Source organism: Chrysochloris asiatica, unplaced genomic scaffold (genome assembly GCF_000296735.1).
Source record: "Chrysochloris asiatica unplaced genomic scaffold, ChrAsi1.0 scaffold00021, whole genome shotgun sequence".
In the NCBI taxonomy this organism is placed as follows: domain Eukaryota; kingdom Metazoa; phylum Chordata; class Mammalia; order Afrosoricida; family Chrysochloridae; genus Chrysochloris; species Chrysochloris asiatica.
The window spans coordinates 7238225-7260148 of record NW_006408539.1 but is presented as its reverse complement, the minus strand read 5'-3'; positions in this window follow the sequence as shown (position 1 = coordinate 7260148).

Here is a 21924-nt window from a genome sequence, read left to right as displayed (position 1 = left end):
AGCAGGAGGAACTTGTTACAAACCAGCCTCCCTGACTCCACCTGTTCCTCTAGGTGCAAAAGAGTTCCTTTTGGGAACAAAGACCCTGACCTCAGCCACCAAATGAGCTGGCATAAACTGCTTCCGGATCAGGTGCTCAGACAGCAGACAACATTTATGCCCATAGGAACTCCATCTAGGGTTGGGTGCTCCACCTTCACACACCCCATACAGGGTGCCCTGTCCCTCAGGAGTTTTGCCTCTTCATGTCCAGCCCCTTCCCCAATTTTTCCCTTTGTTTTTCTTATTCTCTCTCTTTCCTTGTTGTTTTAATCCTTTCTTTCTATGCTTTCCTGTTTTCTTTCTTCTCTTCTCTTTTGATTTCTTTTTATTCCCCACCCCTTCTTCTTCCTTTGGCTTTCTTTTACTGTTCTCTTATCTCTTCCTCTTTTCTTCTTCCCTCGCCCTAGTTACATCTACTGTGTTTTTCATGTTTTCTTCCCATGTTTTCCCCCTTTTCAGTTATTATATTCTTTTTTCTTGCTGCAGCCTTTTATTAAATATCTTTATTATTTTCTCTTTTTTGCTGTTGTTTGTTTTGTTTTGTTCTTGTGTTTTTTATTTGTTTTTAATCCTTGCCCCTACCTGATGGGAAACCACAACAGTCACACTTGTAGCTTCTGCAGTTCCAACCATTGGGCAAAGGGCCACAATCTGCTCCTATACCTGAACAGGTATAGACAGCAGGCAACACCAGCCAAACCCACCCTGAATTTCATGACATGAACAGTGAACAGGGAACTATGCACACATTTCCATTCTCTATCATACCCACCCAGAGGCAGGTGGTGAGTGCTTTAGAACAAACCCATCAGCATGCAATCATCAATTAAACACAAATAGAATGACACCATGATGTCTCAGAGAAACAGATACACTCAATTCATACAACCAAAATATAGTAGCTCAAATAAGTCACAAATATACAGAGCCAGAAAATGTTTCTGAGAAGAAATGGTATTGGAACTACCTGATAAAGAACTCAAAATAATGATATTTAAGTACTTTTGACAGATTGATAGAAAGATCAAGAAAGCTGTAGATGAAAGTAATGAGAACACAGAATTCAGGAAAAGACTATAGGAATAGACTGACAGAATAAATGAAATATTAGAAACCATACAAAAACAGCAAATAAAAATCTGGAAGACTATACTAAGACTTCAGAAATAGATTATACATTAAAAAGGCAAAGTAGAAGAATCAATGGGAGATAGAATTAGTGAGATAGAAGACAAGTCTCTTAATATTAATCTTCTGGAAGAGCAATCATAAAAAAAGAAGAAGAAAAATTAGAAAGAACTCTAAGAATTATGTGGGACATCATCAAGAAGGGTAACTTATGTGTGATCAGAATTCCTGAACAGGAAAGAAACAAACAAAGAAAAAGCACAGAGGAAATTGCCAAAGAGTTGTTGGAAGAAAACTCCTCTAAGATGATGAAAGATGAGAAGGTATGCATTCAAGAAATTGAACAAACCAGAACAAGACAGACCCTGACAGAAAATCATCAATATCTATTATTATCAGACTTTCCAAAACCAAAGACCAGAAAAGAATCCTGAGAGTATCTTGGGAAAAAATGAAAAGTTACTTACAAAAAAGAACTAATAAGACTAATCTCTGGTTTTTTCAGTAGAAATCATGTAGTTAGGAAGACAATGGGACAACAGATATAAACTCTGAAAGATAAAAATTGTCCACTAAGAATCATATGCCCAGCAAAACTGTCCCTAAAAACTGACAGTGAAATTAGGACATTTTCAGATAAACAGAAATTAAAAGAATTAGTAAAAAATCAGGCCAACGTTACAAAAAATACTAATGGGGACCTGTGGACAGAGAACCAACAACAGCAGACAACAACCTGAGATTAATATACATGACAACACCATCTAGAAGGTAACCCTGATATAGAAGAATCCAAAGTAAAACAGACCTACACGGATGAAAATGGTGGTGATGGTGATTATGTGCTGTTCAATTGGTTCCAACTCATAGTGACCCTGTATAGGGTTTCCAAGGCTGTACATCTTTCAGAAGCATGAAGTCTCATCTTTTTCCTGTAGAACAGCTGGTAGTTTCAAATTGCTGACTTTGACTCATGACCACTACTGGAGTTCTTTGGCAGTGGTGGTGGTTGTGCCATGGAGTCAGTTCCGACTCATAGTGACCCTGTATAGTGTTCCCAAGGCTGTAAATCTTTACAGGAGCAGAAAGCCTCATCTTTCTCCTGTGGAACTGCTAGTAGTTTCAAACTGCTGACTGTAAGATTAACAACCCAATTTATAACCACTATGCTACCAGGATGAAAATAGGGAACCCAAAGTATCAATTTGTAACAAAGACAATAAAGCATTTAAAAAGAAGGAATTACATAGCTACAGAACTTTCAAATGGTGAATGACTCAAATAGATTTCAAGATAAAATAGTCTGTTTCAGATTTGGGAAGAAATTAATAAATTACAGCGTAACCTCAAAGAAAGTTAATAAATCTCCACAAAATAAAAAAGGAAAATAAGGATTTAGTAAGCACTGAAAAAACAGCAATTAAGGAAATGTCAAGAAATGCCACAAATGAAATAAATGCAGCACAGAAATTATATGGAATAAACCAACCAACCAACCAAAAACCAGGTTATATAATGTTAAAGAAGAATGATAACATTATGCAAAGTAAAATTATTAAATCACTAAAGGGCAAATATTGTATGAGACGACTATTATAAAAAGTCAAGAAAATGTTTTCACACTAAAAGAAAAACATTCTTTTATGGTTACCAGGTAAAATTATTAAATCACTAAAGGGCAAATATTGTATGAGACGACTATTATAAAAAGTCAAGAAAATGTTTTCACACTAAAAGAAAAAAATTCTTTTATGGTTACCAGGGATGGGAGGAAGAAGTCTTGGTATAGTGCTTAGGATAAGCACTGGACTGTCAACCTCAAGATCAGCAGTTCAAAACCACCAGCCACTCCCCAGAACCCCTATACAAGGTCCCAATGAATTGGAGCCTACTTGATAGCACATAAAAACAGCAACACCAGAAATGGGAGGGTTGTTGTTTTTAAGTGCTGTTTAGTCATAGCAACCTTACGCACAACAGAATGACAAAGTGCCCAGTCCTATGCCAACCTCAAAGTCATTGCTACTCTTGAACCAGTTGCTGTTGCCACTGTGACAATCCATCTCCTTGGGGGTCTACTTCTTTTTCACCAAGCCTCCACTTTATCTCCAGGGACTGGTCCATCCTGATAATATGTCTGAAATATGAGAGATGAAATCTGGCCATCTTGGCTTCTAAGAAGCACTCTGGTTGTACTTATTCCAACACAGGTTTGTTTGTTTTGCTGGGAGCCCATGGTACTTTTAATATTATTCTCCAACACTATAATTTAAATGCATCAATTTTTCTACAGTCTTCTTTATTCATTGTCCAGCTTTCACAAGCATATGAAGTTATTGAAAATATCATAGTTTTTGGTCAGGGACACTGTAGGCCTCAAACTGACTTCTGGGTGGGAGAGAAGAGAAAGTAATGCAATAATGGTGTTTTATAAGTCCATTTGGAGTTCTGGTGTGGTACTATGGGTTAATGCGTCACACTGCAAAGCCATTTGAACTGCAAGGTCGGTGGTTCAAACTCACCAGCTGCTCCTCGGAAACCCTATACAGGGTTGCTATGGGTCGGAATTGACTCAACAGCACTTAACAACAATAACATAAGTCCATTTGAACCACAAGGTCAGTGGTTCAAGCTCACCAACTGCTCCTTGGAAATCCTATACAGAGTCACTGCAGGTCAGAACTGACTCATTGGCACTTAACAACAACAACATGGGTAGATACATGGATAGACACAGGCTGATTGGGTACAGGAGTGAGATTGAGAATATACCCACAGATATATATATAATCTGATAAAAAACATTCATACATGGGAATTTACCTTTGCTACAAGTATATCCATGAAAATGGTGGAGCATACAGAGGGCAAGTTATGAAAACTTGGCTTATAAGTTTTCAAGAAGGAGTTTAGTTTAAGAGTGTGTTAATAGAGTCTCCACTGAATAGTTTTCATCTTGTCTAGATGGGTCTGGTAAAAAGAGATGGGGTAAGATTTTTTTGATTCAATAGTGAATAATTGTTTTCTTGACTAGTTGTGACTGTCACAATTTTAAAGGTAGAGGTTCTGTAACAAAAACGGCGAAGTAGTTAATCTTATAGCCAGAAACAGAGACCCTAGGACTATCAAGGGAGAAGAGCACAAGTGGAATGTGGTACCCTATTCAGAGAAGCAGCGGCATCAGAGATAGAGGCAGAGTTGGGGACATGCAGAGAGGGAGCAGTTGATAACTCTGGATTCATGAGAAGAGAGGGACTAAAAGCTGGTGGCCAGGAGGCAGGCTTGCAGAATGTGCCCTTTGGTGGTTTAAATTATTATATATGCCTCAGCTTTTTGTTTTGTTTTTTTAAGAGCTAAGGAGCTGTGGTAGCAAAGTGGTTACCAGTTGGGCTGCTAACCTCACGGTCAGCAGTTTGAAACTATCAGCAGTTCCACAGGAGAAAGATGAGGCTTTCTGCTCCCGTAAAGATGTATAGCCTTGGAAACCCTGTACAGGGTCCCTATGGGTCAGAAATGACTCGATGGCACTTAACAACAACAACAAAATGAATAGAGAGAAATACCGTTAACTGATGGTACATGGAGGGGATTGTAATCATTGTAATGAAACAAAACATATGATTTGTTGAATGTAAAACTGATGATCTGCCCTGTAAACTTTCTTTCACAATAAAAACTTAAAAAAAAAAAATTATTTGGAATAAAATCAGGTATGTATGAACTGGAACCCTAGTCACCATACTTTTTTCTTAATTGATGGATTAAAAGATGGAAATGCCTTTTGCTCCAGTGTGGTGGCAATATGGTGTAGGTCAGTGGATATCAAATATTAATGTGCATAAGAATCACCTGGAGGTCTGGTTAATCCTGATTGCTGATTCTTTGTTGTTGTTGTTAAGTGCCATTGCGTAGGTTCCAACTCATAGGGTTTCCAAGGAAGTGAGTTTGAACTGCTGACCTTGCAGCTCAAACTGACCTTGGAGGAATTTTGGAGACAAGAGACAAGAAAGGAGAGGGGAATTAAAACCATGACATATGAGAAATAATTGAAAGAAGTATTTGCTTATCCAAAGCCTGGGAGTAAGGAGGGCCATTGTCTAAAACTCAGTTCGTTTCAGAAATCCTATATTGTGTTGCTATGAGTTGGAATTGGCTTGATGGCAGTGGTTTTATTTTGGGGGGATGTATGCCATATTGGGTCTATGTTGTTATTGTTAAGTGCCGTCGAGTTGGTTTCGACCCATAGCGACCCTGTATAGGGTTTCCAAGGAGCAGCTGGTGAGCTTGAACGGCCAGCTTTGATGCTCACGCTGACTTTGCAGTCCAGCTCATTAACCAACAGCGCCACGCCAGAACTCCATTGGGTCTATAGGGAGACATATTTGAATATAGTATTTGGAAAGCCTTTCCATCATCCAGAGCTTACCAATAACAGAATGAAGTTCTTGGGAGATAGTGGTTTTCTCATACCTGGAGATATTAAAGTATATTGATCAACTTCTTAATGAGGATACTATGATGGGAAGGGTAATTTTATAACTCCACAAAGATGAGTGAGTCTTCCTTGGTACTACATATTATAGGAAGTTGGGGTAATAATATTATGGATATTATTATACTGATTTTATTGATACTACTGTATAAAGTATAGCTTTTGAAAACCTCCTCTGGCCCAGAAACTTTAAACATTTTAAAAATTAAGACTTATCATCAGCATATAAGTAGAGATTATGTAAAATTGCCTTTTAACTAATCCTAAAGTATGAGGTTGGCCCAGGATCGGGCAGTGTTTCGTTCTGCTGTGTATAGGGTTGCTATGAGTCGGTACCAACTCGAATGCACCTAACAACAACAGCAACAACAAAAGTATGATCCGGATTGGGCAGTGTTTTGTTCTGCTGTGCATAAGGTCACAATGAGTCAGCACCAACTCGATGGCACCTAACAACAACAACAAAAGTATGATCACTGCAAAATGAATTTTTTCTAATGGATTTTCTTTGGTATTACCTCAATTTTGTGAATATTTGACATCAATGGAACAAACTCTATCATAAGAGCCTGATTTTGCTTTGCTTTCATTTTTAGTAATGGTTAATTCCATCTAATCAACAAAGGCTAAGTGAGTCTCTATTATGAACCATTTTCCTAGTCATGGGCAAAACTTCATGAACAAGCATTTTTACTCTTATTCAAAAAGGGAAAACCTGAGGATATTAGAGTTCATTTATTGGTAGTCTGATCAAGAAGCAATGGCATGGCTTTAAAGTTCTGATGGTCTCAATGGCAATAAATGGTATGCTGGTGCCTTTGTGATTTGAAATGCAAACTCCATAATGGCAGACTTAGGCTTAATGCATGTCCAACATTTAGCATCATCCTTGTGTATCCCAAAGCATCAGTAAGTACTGAACAATACATGTACAAATCAGAAAATCTAAATATTTACTGAGGTCACAGGACACAATGGAAGATATTGAGGGTTCCTGGAGAGAGGTTCAGCATTGTGATTATGTGTAGGCAAAAGTCAGTCTCGTATTCATACTCTTCCCCATCACATTTGTTTTGATTTGTTGATAAAAAATATTGGCTGTAAAACCAACATCTGAAAACCAAGAGTCAATCTTGAAGACCTAAAAATAGTATAATGGCTTTCTATTTCTGAGTAGCAACGATTGAGAGGTTGGGGCAGGACTGGGCAGTGGTCCTTTCTGTTGTGGTAAGGTCACTATGAGTTGGTACTGACTCAATAGCCCACAGCAACAACTACATTCTTGAATACCTTCCTTAGTAATATATTTTAAATATAGTAAATTATTATAGATCAATTTGACCACAATTATTGTTGTTGCCCAAGCTAATGGTATTTGTAAAATACAGATGTAGAAAACTCAGACCTTATTTTAGACAATGTGTTGGGTGAGAAAAGCCCAAATCTCTTACTTGAACATTTTTCATTTGGAGATGAATCATAGGCAATTAACAGGAACAATTCTAATTAACTGACATAATTAAAAAACTAATAATGTTTAACATTATTGTTTTATACAATGACATTAGCTTTAACAGCCTAGCAACACATCAAGGCCTCATTTCCATAGTCACAGAGTTTATTATTTATCCTAGGTTTCCTGGTAACCAGTTCAACAACAATAACAGCAATATGAGTCCCTAAATTGTTTTGCCATACAGCTTCATAATTTATGCCATTGGCAGTAATTGTAATGTCTGTATAATTTCCTTTTAATTGTCATCTAATGAAATTTACATTCATTTGGGTAAAACAAATATTCACATTCAACTTCCAATCACCTGTCCACGCTTCCATTTAATTTACTCAAGTTTGGTGCCTCTTATTTATATTTTTAATATCAAACTGTGAGAGCAATATTAACATTTATTTTCTGATTAGTGTTTAGGGAAATATTGATTATGTAGTTCGTTTCCCTTCTTTGCTTTTAAATTTTCAGTGTGTGAATTTTTTAATCCAAGAAGATGTACACTTCCTTGTTTTTTCACATTAAACTCCAAGGAGTTTAAGTGGAATTAATTTAGTAAACTTTAATTGCAGAATAATCTCTGCCTGTTCCCTTATCTCTTGATTTATTACAGGCATTTATTTCTACTTTGAAAAAATTCTCATCAGTTTCCCAGGGAATTAATTTAGATTTCTAAAAAAGCAAAAAAAAAAAAAAAAGCATCTAAATTCAAATTAAGATGCTAAGTACAATAATTATTTCATCACATTATATAGAAACTTTGTGCGTATGAGTATAGTTTTGAGGCAAAAAATGATATTTTTGCAGAATCCTAATTCTTGAAACTTTTGAGCAGATGAATTCTTCAGTTTAGTTAGCTTTATACAAAGATGCTGCCCCTCAAAATAAGTAATGTTGAATGCCCATCCGATGCTAATTTGAAAACCTGTTAATAAATAGTTTATGTAAGTGAGTCGAGTGCCAATATTAATTTACCAAACTGAGATGAACATGTAATTAGTAAACTACGTGGGGGTCGATAGTAATGGACAGGAACCGTTTGTTTGGGACCATAGAGAGCCACACTCCTGTAACATGCTTGTCCAAATGAGGAAAACTTATTTAAAAAGTGATTATAACTTTTTTTATTATTAAAAAGGGAACACATTAGGATATGCGTTCCTTTATTCTGCACCTGGGCCCGGGACAACTGGGAGAAATCTTTCACTCATCCAGTCATTGGAAGTCCATGGGATCTGTGCTCAAGATTTCATTCTAGGGATGAAAGACTGTGGAATGGATAAAAGGGACTGTATGTTTAATATTTAGAGAGAGAAGATTTGGCCATTCTGGCTCACCCATTTGATAGGGTGAAAAATCAAGTGTTATTGCTTTGTTCAAACAAACTCAATTTTTATCCTTGTGCATTGGGACATAAATGTAGATTTGGTGCCTACCCTTAGATAATGCAGACATATTGTCAACAGGATCAGCAGGTGCATTCCCATGCAGACTTTCTGTTGTTATCTTTTGGGGTGTGGGTTCGCTGGGGACAAAGGTGTTTCAAGTCAATTTATTCATATACCATGCAAACTATAGGCATTTAAAATTTTTACTTAATACTGGAAATTTAGTAAAAATTAGATTGAATTTGCGTTCTGCTAAAATGGACTGTGAGCCATAAGGTTGACAGTTCAAACTCACCAGCTGCTCCTTGGAAACACTACACAGGGCTACTGTGAGTTGGAACTGACTCAGTGGCACTTAATAACAAAAACAACACAGGTAGATGTATTGATAGACACTCAGGCTGAATGAGTGTAGGCGTAAGATTGGGAGTATGCCCACAAATATGTATAGACTTGACAGAAATTATTTGTACATGGCTATTTATCTTTGCTGCAAATGTACCCAGGAATGTGGCAGAATATACAGGGAGCCAAGTTAAAAAATATTCTTAAACATTAACTTCAGAGGATAAGTTTCTGGGTCTCAGGCCTCAGGACAGTAGTCTTGGGGGACACAGTGGTCAATTGGCATAATACAGTCCGCAAAGACAATGCTCTACATTCTATTTTGGTGAGTAGAGACCGGGATCTTAAAACATCTTAATAGTTACATCTAAAGCATAGTGCTAAAGGATTAGCACTCGACCATATGGTCGTTTTGAACCACAAGGTTGATGGTTCAAACTCACCATCCCTCCTTAGAAACCCTACATAGGGTAGCTATGACTTGATGGCACTTAACAAGAACAACAACAAAGGGGTAATTGTTAGTGCTCTCTGTCTGGAGGAAAAAAGAGAGATGAAAATGGAAGATACTTGAAAATAATCAGTCCAGTGGTCTAATGAATCACACGAACATCAGTGTTGATGTCCCTGAGACCAGAAGAACTCGATGGTGCCAGCTACCACTCCCAGCTGCTTTGAAAGAGATGTCACTAGATGGTCCTGGATAGAGTGAGAGAAAATGTGGACTAAAATTCAAAACCATAAAAAAATCATACAAAAAAATTAGGCTTACTTGTCAAATAGAATGGGTGGAATCCTGAGATTCCGCCATAGGGTCCTTGGTCATCCTTCATGTCTGGAACTGACCTCACCTTTGTGGCTCAATTTTCAATCAAGCAAAAAATAGGTATATGGGGGGCGGGCAGCAACACTAGTAAGGTATACACACCATAGAATTGTCAAAATTTAGACATTTTTTAAAAGGGCAGCATTTACCCAAGGACAAGTTCAGAAGGGTTGGGAAAGAAGGAGGAGTAGAAATGGGAGACACAGAGAAAGTACGATAAGTGATGTTATATCGAAGTGATTGCAATCATTAAGATGAAACGAAGTGTATGATTTGTTGAATGTGAAACTGATGATCTGCTCTGTAAGCTTCATTCAATTCACAATAATTTTTTTTTTTTTGATAATAAAATAAGAGACGGATTTTTGTAAGCAGACCATAGGCTAACATGGAATTCTTGATTCAAACTTGTTTTGTTTAATTGGTGTTTTATGTGATCTGGAAAGATTTATTGAAGCTTTCTAAGTGTCATTTCCTTTTTCCACAAATGAGAGACCAAAATTAGTACCTTATTCCTTTCCTCACAGGAGAGAAAGCTAATTAGAATAAAGCTGGGGCAATTATTTGAGCTCTGTGGAAAAAGGTATAAGCAATTTCTTATAAGTGCCTACAGGGAGTATCATTATTATTAATCTATATATAGTTTTTCTCTACCTAGAATACGATTCTCCATATTTGCCTACTCTTTCTTTAGGAAAACCTCACTGAGAGCCCCTTGGCTAGAACTGAATGTATCTTTCCCTTCTCCTATACCTTTGTGCTAGTGAATCCTTTCAGGAATTAGTTGTGTTTTTGATGTGACTTGTATGATCCTTTCTAGGTGATGCAAATGGGTAATGTACTCAGCTGCTAACTGAAAATCTGGAGGTTTGAGTTAATCCAGAGGCACCTTTGAAGAGTGGCCCATTGATACAGTAAGAGTGTAGTACATGAATTTATTGTTGTTGTTAAGTGCCATCGAATAGGTACTGACTCATACAACAGAATGAAACACTGCCCAATCCTGGGCCACCTCATAATTGTTGCCACACTTGAGCCCATTGATGCTGCCACTTTCTCAATCCATCTCGTTGGGGGTCTTCCTCTTTTTCTCTGATCCTCTACCTTACCTAACATGATGTCTTTCTCCAGAAACTGGTCCCTCCTGACAATATGTCCAAAATATGAGAGACGAAGTTTGGCCATCGTGGCCTCCAAGGAGCACTCTGGTGGCACTTCTTCCAAAACAGATCTGTTGGTTCTTTTGGCAGCCCAAGGCACTTTCAATATTCTCCTCCAACATCATAACTCAAAAGCATCAGATCTTCTTTGGTCTTCCTTATTCACTGTCTAGCTTTCGCATGCATATGAGGTTATTGAAAATACCATGGCTTGGGTCAGGCGCACCTTAGTCCTCAAGCTGACATCTTTGCTCTTCAACACTTTAAAAAGTTCTTGTGCAGCAGATTTGCTTAATGCAACACGTCATTTGATTTCTTGACTGCTGCTTCCATGAGTGTTGATAGTTGATCCAAGAAGAATGAAGTCCTTGACAACTTCAATCTTTTCTCCGTGGGTAAGAATACTAGCAGTATTTTAGTACTTGGGTATGGATTACATCTCAATGCAAAGAAAACAAAAATCCTCACCGCTGGACCAATAAACAACATTCTTATCAAAGGAGATTATTATTATCCGTCATTTTTGGGATTAGATTTGCCAATGGCTTATCAATTTTATTAGCCCTTTGAAAGAACCAACGTCTTGTCTTGTCAATTATTTCTGGTGTTTTTTTGTTTTCTCTTTTATTTACTTCTGCTTTAATTTTTATTATTTCTTTTTTTTTCTGGTGGCTGTAGGTTTCCTTTGCTATCCTTATTCTAATTGTTGGGTTAAGGTGTTGATTTTGGTTCTTTCTTCTTTTGGGATATGTGCATTTATTGTTATAAATTGCCTCTGAGCACTGCTTTAACTAAAGGTTTCGGTATATAGTCTTTTCATTCTTGTTTGATTCAGGGAATTTTAAATTTTCATTTTTAATTTCTTCTATTACCCTGTGGCTTTTATACAGGTTATTGTTCAATTTCAATGTATATATTTTCCCTTTATCTTCCTCTTGTTGATTTCTAAGTGTATAGCATTGTCATGTAAGAAAATGTTTTGTAGTATTTTGGTGTTTCCAATTTATTGAGGCTTGCTTTGTGACTTAAAATATGGCCTATTCTGGAGAACATGCCATTTGCACTGGTTGTTAAGTGCTGTCAATTTTGTTCTGACTCATAGTCAGTTCCAAGGAGCACCTTTGTGGTTCAAACCGATTTGGGGGTCCAGTGCTTTATCCCACAGTGCCACAATATTGTGCTGTTATTGGGTTGAATGCTCTGTATTTGTCTGTGAGGTCAAGTTGGTTGATTGTGTTGTTTAGTTCTTCTGTGTCTTTGTTGAGTTTGTTTCTAGTTTTATCTTTCACTGGAAGTGGTATATTAAAATCTCATACTATTGTTGTGGAGTTATCTATTTCTTTCTTCATGTCTATTAGAGTTTCATTTATGGGTTTTAAGGTTGTTTCATTGTGAGCACAGATATTTATTATGGTTTTGTCCTTGTTCAATCTAGCCCTTAATCATGTTATAGTATCCTTCTTTGTCTCTTATGATGGCTTTGGCCTTAAATTCTATTTTATTAGAGATTAGTACAGCTACTCTTGCTCATTTTTTATTGCTGTTTAGTTGATGTACTTTTTCCATCAATCTTTAGTCTATATTTGATTTTGTTTGTAAAATGTGTCTCTTATAGACAGCAATTGAAGGATCCTGTTTTGTTATCTATTCTGCTACTCTGTCTGTCTCTTGATTGGTTTTTACAATAATTACAACCAGTGTAATTATTGATCAGTATGAATGAATTGTTGTCATTTTGCTGTGTGTTTGTGATGGTGCTGTGGTTTTCTTGTTTCATGGAAGTATTTGCACTGAGTTCATTTTACTTTTTTTTCATTTTCTTTATTGTTGTTGTTTTAATGCTTCCTAAATCTTCCTGATTTTCCTTTTTTATTAATTTTGATGTGAAGGTGTTTTAATTTTTTTTGAGATTATCCTGTAATTTATTAGTTGCTTCCCAGTTTAAAACAATCTGTTTAATCTTGAAATTTACTTGACTTCCTCTTGTTTTGGGAGTTTTTTACATATACTATTCCCTTTCTTTGTTTTATAGTTGTCACTATAATAAATTGATATTTCTGGTTCACTATTTTGTCTTGTGAGTTTGTTTCACTTTAAATACTTCTGTATCTGAATTGAGGTATGGGTGGTGTTGTCATGTTTGTTAATCTAAAGTTGTTGCCTGCTGTTGTTGGTTTTCAATCTAAAGTATTTAGTTTTTTTTTTTTGTTAAGTTGATCTGGCTGTTACCACTTTGTTTAACTTCTGTTTATCTGTAATTGTCCTTGTTTAACCATAATATTTGAGGAAAAGCTTTGCTGGGTATATGATTCTTGGTTGGTAATTTCTTTTTTTCAGAGTTTTGGCTGTATCAGTCCATTGTTTTGTTGCCTGGATAGTTTCTGCTGAGAAATCAGAGCTTGGTCTTAATGGTTTTTCTTTATAGGTATCTTCTCATTTTTCCTGAGCTGCTTTCAGGAGTCTTTTATTTTGGCAAGTTGATTATGATATGTCTCAGTGATTTTCTTTTGGGGTCTATCCTGTTTGATGTTATTTAAGCTTCTTGAATGTGTACCGATTCATCTTTCATGGTGTTAGAGAAGTTTTCTCCCAGCAACTCTTCAACAATTTTCTATGTGGAATTTATTGTCTCTTCCTGTTCTGAAATTCCAGTGATATACACACACAAGTTATTCCTCTTCATGGTATACCACATAAATCTTAGGCTTTCTTTGGAGTTTTTCCCTTTTTTTTCTCTTATTGCTCTACTTTATTAGTATTGAAATATTTATTTTCAAACTCATTAATTCAGGCTTCCATGTATCCAAATTTGTCCATTTATGAGATTTTAGAATGAATCTTCTTGATTTCTATTAGATTTTATATTTTTTCAAGATTTTCATCTATTTTGTCTGTTCTTGTAGTGCTTTCCTGATTTTATCTAATTTTTTTTCTGTCTTCCATGATTTCCTTGATCTTCTCTTAATCCATTAAAAGTACCAAAATATCACTCTCCTGAATTCTTCCTCAGGTATTTCCATGATCTTTTCTTCCCGAGAAATATTTACTGGCTCTGCATCTTGGACATTTGTTTAAGCGATTCTTGTGTCTTCATGTGAAGTGAAATTGTCATCTCCAAGACATCGTGGTGGTGTTGTGTATGTATTTAATTAATTATTGTATACTGGTGTATTCTTAGGTTCTCACCAAGTGCCTCCTGGTGGGTGTATTTAGAGAATGGAAGAGCGTGCCCAGTTCTCTGTTCGCTGTTTGTGCAACTCAGTTTAAGATAGGTTTGGCTTATTGGCTACTGATCTCTTGGTATAGGAGTTGGTATTGGCTCTTGCCCAGTTGGCACTGCAGAGGGTATGGTTGTGTCTAGTCTTTGTGGGTACAATTCTGTCTCTTTTTGGGTAGGGAAAGAAGAAAAATTAAACACACACAGGAAAATAAAACAAAGTAAACAAGTAAAGAGTAGTGAACAAAGAAAATAATAAAACATGCAACAAGAAAAAAACAATATAATATCTAAGAAGAGAAAAGAGGGACAAAAATAGAGTTATAGAAGAGGAAAAAAAGCACTAGAAAAAAATCAGGGAAGATGAAAAAGAAAGACTAGTGAGTAGCAAAAAAAGATCAAGAGAAAAGCAAAGGAAGAAGTGGGAAAAGAGAAACCGAAGAAAGGAAGTAAAATTAAAGTAGAGGCAGAAAAGATAAAAAGAAGGGGGAGGGAGAGAAAGGGAGAAGGAGAAGAAAGAGTAAACAAAGAACAATTCAATGCGGGGAAACAGTGCAGGTGCTGGGCCTGGAGAGACGGAAATTCCGGGTGCTCCTGTTAATCCAGGAGCTGATGAGGTAGTTGGGGGAGTGATGAAATGATAGCATGCCCAGACCTAAATGGGGGAGTCTTGGTGTGGCACTGTGGGTTAATGCACTAGACTATAAGTTTGGTTTGAACCACAAAGTCGCTGGTTCAAGCTCACTAGCCGCTCCTGGGCAACCCTATACAAGGTCGGTATGAGTTGGAACCAATTCAATAGCACTTAATGACAACAACAACATAGGCCCAAGCATTGTCTGTCTAGACCAAAGGATCACCAGGGTGCTGGGCCAATTCAAAGCCCATCAGGCAGCTCTGTGGGCAAGCCCACTCAAACCCAGGTGCCAAGGCAGAACCACCAGGTCCTACCTTTCTCTGTCATGGTCCACAACCTCCAGGCTGTGAACTGCCGGACAGCAAGGAGCTGCGTTGTGGGTGGATGAGGGTGGAGACTGGCCACACCAGTTATCAGAGGAACTTGGGGAATGAGAAAGAAGCACACCTTTCCCACTGTCAGTCCCCAGCGTAAATCTGCGCTGCCAAGCCATGGTCTCTGAAGCTTCTGGAAAAAGTTCAAAACGGCCATGCTGCATCTGGCTGGGAAAGCTTTCTCCAGTCTGTCTCCCTCCTTCACCACCACCCCTAATCCTCTCCTCCCAGTAAGTTTGATCCATTGCTCCAACCTGAAGGTCAGGGTTCCAGAATTACCACCTGTGCATGTTTCATTTGGCATATAGCAACCTATAGTTGCTGCTCTGGTAGTGTAGTGGTTATGAATCGGGCTGTGAACTGCAAGGTCAGCAGTTCAAAACTACCAGCTGCTCCGTGGGAGAAAGATGAGGCTTTCTGCTCCCGTAAAGATTTACAGCTTCAGAAACCCTTTTCAGGGTCGGTTTGGGTCAGAACCGACTCAACGGCACTTAACAACAACAACATATTTGCTGCAGAGGATCTGAGCAGCGTATCTGCTTAGCCTGTCATCTTGGTCTCGACTCCTCAGGAAATATTTCTATCAGGAACTTTCCAATCAGCACATGATCTGTTGCAATCCAACAGCTATCTTTGGGGAAATTCTTAGCTTTCTTAGAATCACTTATGCAATTGCACAAATTGTTAATTACGTTTTATTTCTGTTTACTGTTGAGTCCATTCTGAATCGTAACTACCCCTATGACAGAGGAGAACTGTCAAAAAGGGTTTTCTAGGCTGCAATCTTTACAGGTGCAGATAGCTAACTCTTTCTTACATGGAGCCACTGGGTGGTATTGAACTGACAGTTTTTTGGTTAGCAGCTGTTTACCATGGTACAATCCTGGTGTGGCACTGTGGGCTAATGCACCAGACTGCAAAGTCATTTGAACTTCAAGCTCAACAGCTGCTCCTTGGAAACCCTATACAGGGTCACTATGTGTCAGAAATGACTCAACGGCACTTGACAACAACAACAATCAGGATTTGCTAATTGTATAATGAGTGTGAGCAGGCTTCAATATTAGAAATGAAAATTTGGTCAAAGGTCTCCCAGATTCCAATGCTTCTCAAAATTCAATGTGTGCACAAATCACCGGGGAGCTTGGAGACATGGAGAACTTTACTCCAGCAGTTGACGTGGACTCTGAATTTTGCATTTGTAACAAGCTTCCACGTATTGCTGATGCTGCTGTTCTGAGGACCACACTCTGAGTAGCAAAGATCTCAGAAAACATTCCTTTTTGAAGAGTTTAGATGAAAAATAAATGACAATCAAGAGGCACAATCTCCCAATCACGATTTAGACAACAGATGCTTTTTGTGAGCGCTGCCATTCTGAAGAGTTAGTTCTAGAAGTCATGAGACACTCTCCAGCCATGTGCTCCGTTCCATGTGGACAGCATGTGTGACCCAGCAGTGGTGGAGTGGAAGGTGTCATCTGATCGGTGAGAGACTAAGGGGGTGAACCTTTGGAGTTAGTTCAGGTGTGGGTATATTCACATTTTGAAACAATAAACATCAGAGTGTGTGGTTTGAGAATCCTAAAACTCAGATGCATATGGTACTTTGGGTAAGTACATAAATCTTCAGTTTGAGAAGGAAAGGCGCCCTTGGGTTTAATTTAAAAAGCTTTTAAAAGCAAGGACCCTTACAGATCTGTTTCTTTGATGTCAGTTCTCCAAAAAATATAGGGACTTAGGCATGATAAGAAGCCCTAGTGTGGAGTCATAGGATAAGTATTGGATCGCAACGTTGTTTTAAACTACAAAGTCGGCAGTTCAATCTAACCATCTGCTCCTCACATAGTCTATACAGGGTCACTATGGGTCAGACCCGACTTGACATCACTTAACAACAGCAACAATTATATGCCATACCTCAGCCTTGGTGCCCAGGTATGCTTTCTCATATCAGAGGAACTCATCAATTAAATAATCCTTGAACACCATCCCAATGAATGGCAAATACAGGTTTTCTGGCTAGCTACTCTAGAAGTATAAGTGCAATGAAGTTTATTGATCATATAACACTCTATTGAGTCCAATCAGAGTGATATCTAGAGTGTGCTTAGAAAATTACAAGGTTACATGTCAGCATGTAACAAGAAGACTAAAGTTGTTTCTTTATCAATGTGGAGCTAAAAGCTTTTGCAGAATTCTACTTATGTGTGTTTTCAAAGATGCTCAAATTGATTTGAGTTCTGGATATTCTTTGAAGGATGGAAACAGGATCTTATAAATCTCATAGATGGTGGCACTTCAGGATGAACACTGGAAGGCAAGTTGGTTTGAGCCACAAAGTTGGAGGTAAAAAGACACCAGTCTCTCCTTGGAAACCCTGTACAGAGTCACTATGAGTCAGAATCGACTTGACAGCACTTAACAACAACAACATTTATGTTTTGTGGGACCCCAGTTTTGCAAACTCTTTTAAAAATAGGTGTCCTCATCATCGTCTCTGCCTCCATCTCAGGCAACACTGCTTCTCTGGGTAGGTAGGGTCCCGCTCTCCACTCTTCTCCCTTAATGGTCCCAGGTTGGGGACTTTGGATACAGAGAGGGAGAGGGGCTGTGTGCTGATGACCGGGGGACAGGCTTGTAGTGTATACTCTTTGGTTTGTTGATGATGCATGGAGGGGATTGTAACCATGGCAATGAAAGTATATACGATAGGATGAATGTAAAACTAATGCTCTCCCATGTAAACTATCACATAATTCACAATAAAACATTAAAAAAAAAAAGGTGTCCTATTTTCTAATGTAGTTGGGAAATGTTGCATCTAATATATTTGTCAAGTAACCCTGGTAGTGTAGTGAATTATGAGATGGACTACCAGCCACAAGGTCAGCAGTTCGAATCTACCAGCAGTTCCACAGGAGAAAGATGAGGCTTTCTGCTCCCATAAAGATTTACAGACCCGGAAACCCTATGCAGAATTGTTATGACTCAGATCTGACTTGGGGGCTCACAACCACCACCACCAATGTATTTGTCATCAGGATTCACAATGCATCTTAGCCACATAAAGACTCTGACATCTCCTATGAAGTAAAAACTTCTTTTTAAACCTTGTTTTCCCCAGTGGTACATCACTTAAATCCCAAAGAACACTTCTGAAAAGATTATGCTGATCAAACTGCTTTATATAGCAACAGTGATTTTTATATGATCAAATTTTCATCACTTATTAATTGCATAAAGATTTCAGATAGCTTAAATGATAAGCACAGACTAATGGAAAACACTATGAAACAGAAAGGTAAATTCCAAATCTATCATACAACCATAATTTCTAACCTTAGATATGCTGTTATTATTGTTGCTAAAGGCTGTTGAGTCAGTTCCAAGTCATAGCGACCCTGTGCAGAGGAGCAGCTGGTGGGTTTGAAATACTGACCTTGTGGATTGCAATCTGTGGGTATCACATTGGTCCTTTAGCTAGGAACCATGAAGATAAAATTCTCAAGTGAAGAGTCATGAGCCTAATTTGATCCTTTTGATGAAGGTGCCACTAGTACCTTCTTTATTGATTAACTACAATTATTTGTAGGTTATTACTTACTATAGGTCCTGATTTATGCTGAGCATATTAAAGGAGACAAAGTGCAAATTTCCTGTCCTTGACAAATTTACCACAGAGTTAAGGACACAAAATAGCCTTCCTGGGAATTTTAAAATAAAAATGGAGATAATATATATTTAAAGGAAACATGTATGTTATAGCTATTATGGACTGTATTTATTTAGAAAAGGACAATGTTGCAAACTCAGTTTCTTAATCATTTCTTATTTCTTATTTCTTTCCACAACTTCAAAATCTAGCATTGTGTTGTCTTGTGTTGCATTGAATTGGATGGGTATGAGTGACTTGTCAAGAGACCTTCATGGAGAGAAGTGGGCTTGAGAATGAGCTAACCTATTGACTACATGGGTCCCAAAGGTTTCCCTTAATATAGCTTGTGCAGTGTCATGGCAAAAAGATTTGGCACAAGAAGACTCACGGGGAGCTGAAGAAATCCCAGGAGAGGATGGCACACAACAACAACAAGAAGTGAAGCCATTGCAGTTGATAGAAAAGTCTGATCCTCAAGAGATATGGGGGAGCTCTTTAAAGAAAGGCATTATGCCTCCTTCAAATTAAGGATGATTCCTCAGGGCAACCAGAGCCATTTTCCTTAGTGCAAAATGGAGAAAGAACTCATACATCTATCAACTGCCTCTCCTTCAAATAGACATCATACGCAGCACCTACTCCTACAACTGTTAATCTTGTCAATCCTAAATGGATACCCAGTGTCCACTTGAGCATTGCTTAGGTCTTACAGCATTCAATATCTTTCTATGGGATGTTTCTATCTGGCAGGATTTCTTCCTTTTCTCTACAAGTTAACAGGAAACTTTCCTTTGTATCTGTGGAATTAAAAGGACTTTTTATCTTTACTTCACTATGTTTGTTTTCTAACGTGGGACTATTACAGAAAAGATCTTTTGACAGGAAGAGTAAGGGAAAAGAATGAAGACTCGTTTGGGCCCAAGAAAACAAGCCACCTCTATACTAATGAAAATAATTCAGTACCTGGGGAATTCGTCAGTTCTCCTTTGCTCATTATTCTCATGCAAGTGTTCAAACCCCATATTTCCATGTACCCATGTGATGGCTTTGACTATTTTTGCTCAACTCTTTGAAGGCTAATGGGAACTGGGAAGAATCTGATGAATGGCTGACCTGAGAATGCAAGAGAGTAGAGGACAACAATGCTGATGAGGTTGCTATGACTGCAAGGGGGTCAGGGAAGAACATGATGCAGCCAGTTTGAGTTCCCTTGACCCCCAGCCTCTTGTAGCCACCCAGTTCTTTGTGACTGGCCCTGGGGACTTTGTCAAGCCACTTAACCTCTCTGTGCATCTCTTTTATCATAGTGAGCTTTGAATGATAATGTTTACTCATTTGTAACAGGCGTTGTGATCCCCGGATGCTGTAAATTGCTTGTTATTAACAATAATTGCCTACAGATTTTTCCAAACCATTTACATGAAGAATCTTTGCAATATGAGGTTAAATTATAATATGCTAATAGTCAATCAATGTTGAACAGTAGGTTGCTTTCATATACAAAGCTGCCACACTTTGACTACTCAACGCAAATGCACTCCTCTTCATACTCAAGTTATTTCTGCTTCAGTCTTGCTCCTGCCTTGGCATTCAGGAGCTAAAACCGTCTGCCCAATAAGAGTCTTCTCTGCACTTACATAGTATGCAGCACTTTGGAAACCACACATGTCCACCCTTTCCTGTGAAAGTGAAGCGCACATTCCTGCAGAGGTGGTGTGCAGCAGGGTGAGACTCTATCTGAATTCTTGGAAACAAAGAAAGCTCTGTAGCGAAATAGAGCTTAAGGGAATGACATCATGAATGGCTAAAAGATGAACAAGAATAAATTAAATTTCAACCATGACTAAAGCAAATATAAATCCAACGTTTGTAGGTTCTATAAACCAGGGAGACAGTAGAAAGAGGCTAGACGTGAAAGTGATCTGACCCAGGCTTTTGACCTTCTTTGAAGGACAAATAGTGGATGAAAGTGAGGCAGAAAGTACTTGAAAGGTATTTCTGGTAAAATTTAAAAGGCCACTATTTCTCTCCTTTGACCAAAATAAAAATGGTCAACCAGCTGGAACTTATTATGAAACTACCAAATGTAAAAAACTGAAGCATAAATGAACAAATCACAACTCCTTACCTTATTGTTATAGGCTGATACTGAGTAGTACCCCGATTCTTGATAACTTCATCTGTTACGGAGTACAACTGCTCCATAGAGTTTTCTTGGCTCTATTTTTAATGAAAGCAGTTCTCCAGGCTTTTCTTCTGCAGAGCCACTGGGTGGGTTTAGATGGCTAACCTTTAGTGCTGCAGCCCACTGCAAACTGCTTGTTGCACTCAGGCAGCTTTCTTTATCTTTGTTGTTGGTGAGGGTGTTACCGGACAAAAGGTTCGACTGCCAGTCACTGCAGCCAATCACAGAGACAGCGTGAGAATCAACATACATTTTATTGACAGATCTGGAAGACAGTGAGATCTCTCTCAAAGGCTGTCTTACTTTCCCCCATATGGTTGGAATTCTTATACTTTTTTGGGTATCAATCCATCTGTTAGCATCACATTTCTTTCTCGGAATTTGATGGCTCTCCCTTTCAGGAGTGCAATCTAATAGTAGTACTTAGGTGCCATCGAGTTAGTACCGACTTGAGTTGCGACCTTATGCACAACAGAAGGAAACACTGCCTGATCCTAGGCCAATCTCACAATGATTGCTACATTTGAGCCCCTCGCTGCTGCCACTGTGTCAGTCCATATCATTGGAGTCTTCCTCTTTTTCTCTGACTCTCCATTTTACCAAACATAATATTCTTCTCCAGTGACTGGTCACTCCTGATAATATGTCCAAAGTTTGAGAGACAAAGTTTGGCCTTCCTGTCTTCCAAGGAGAACTTAGGCTGTACTTCTTCCAACACTGATCGTTTGTTCTTTGGGCAGTCCACAATACTTTTAATATTCTCCTCCAACAACATAACCCAAATACATCAATTCTTCTAAGATCCTCCTTAGTCATTGTCCACCTTTCACAAGCATATGAGGTCACTGAAAAATACTATGGCTTGGACTGTCCCTCATCTGATTATTCAGTAATGCTTGTTAGTAATCTCATACATGAGCCCTGGATATCCACAGACAAATGTAAAAACCTTCCCTAAAAGCCGAG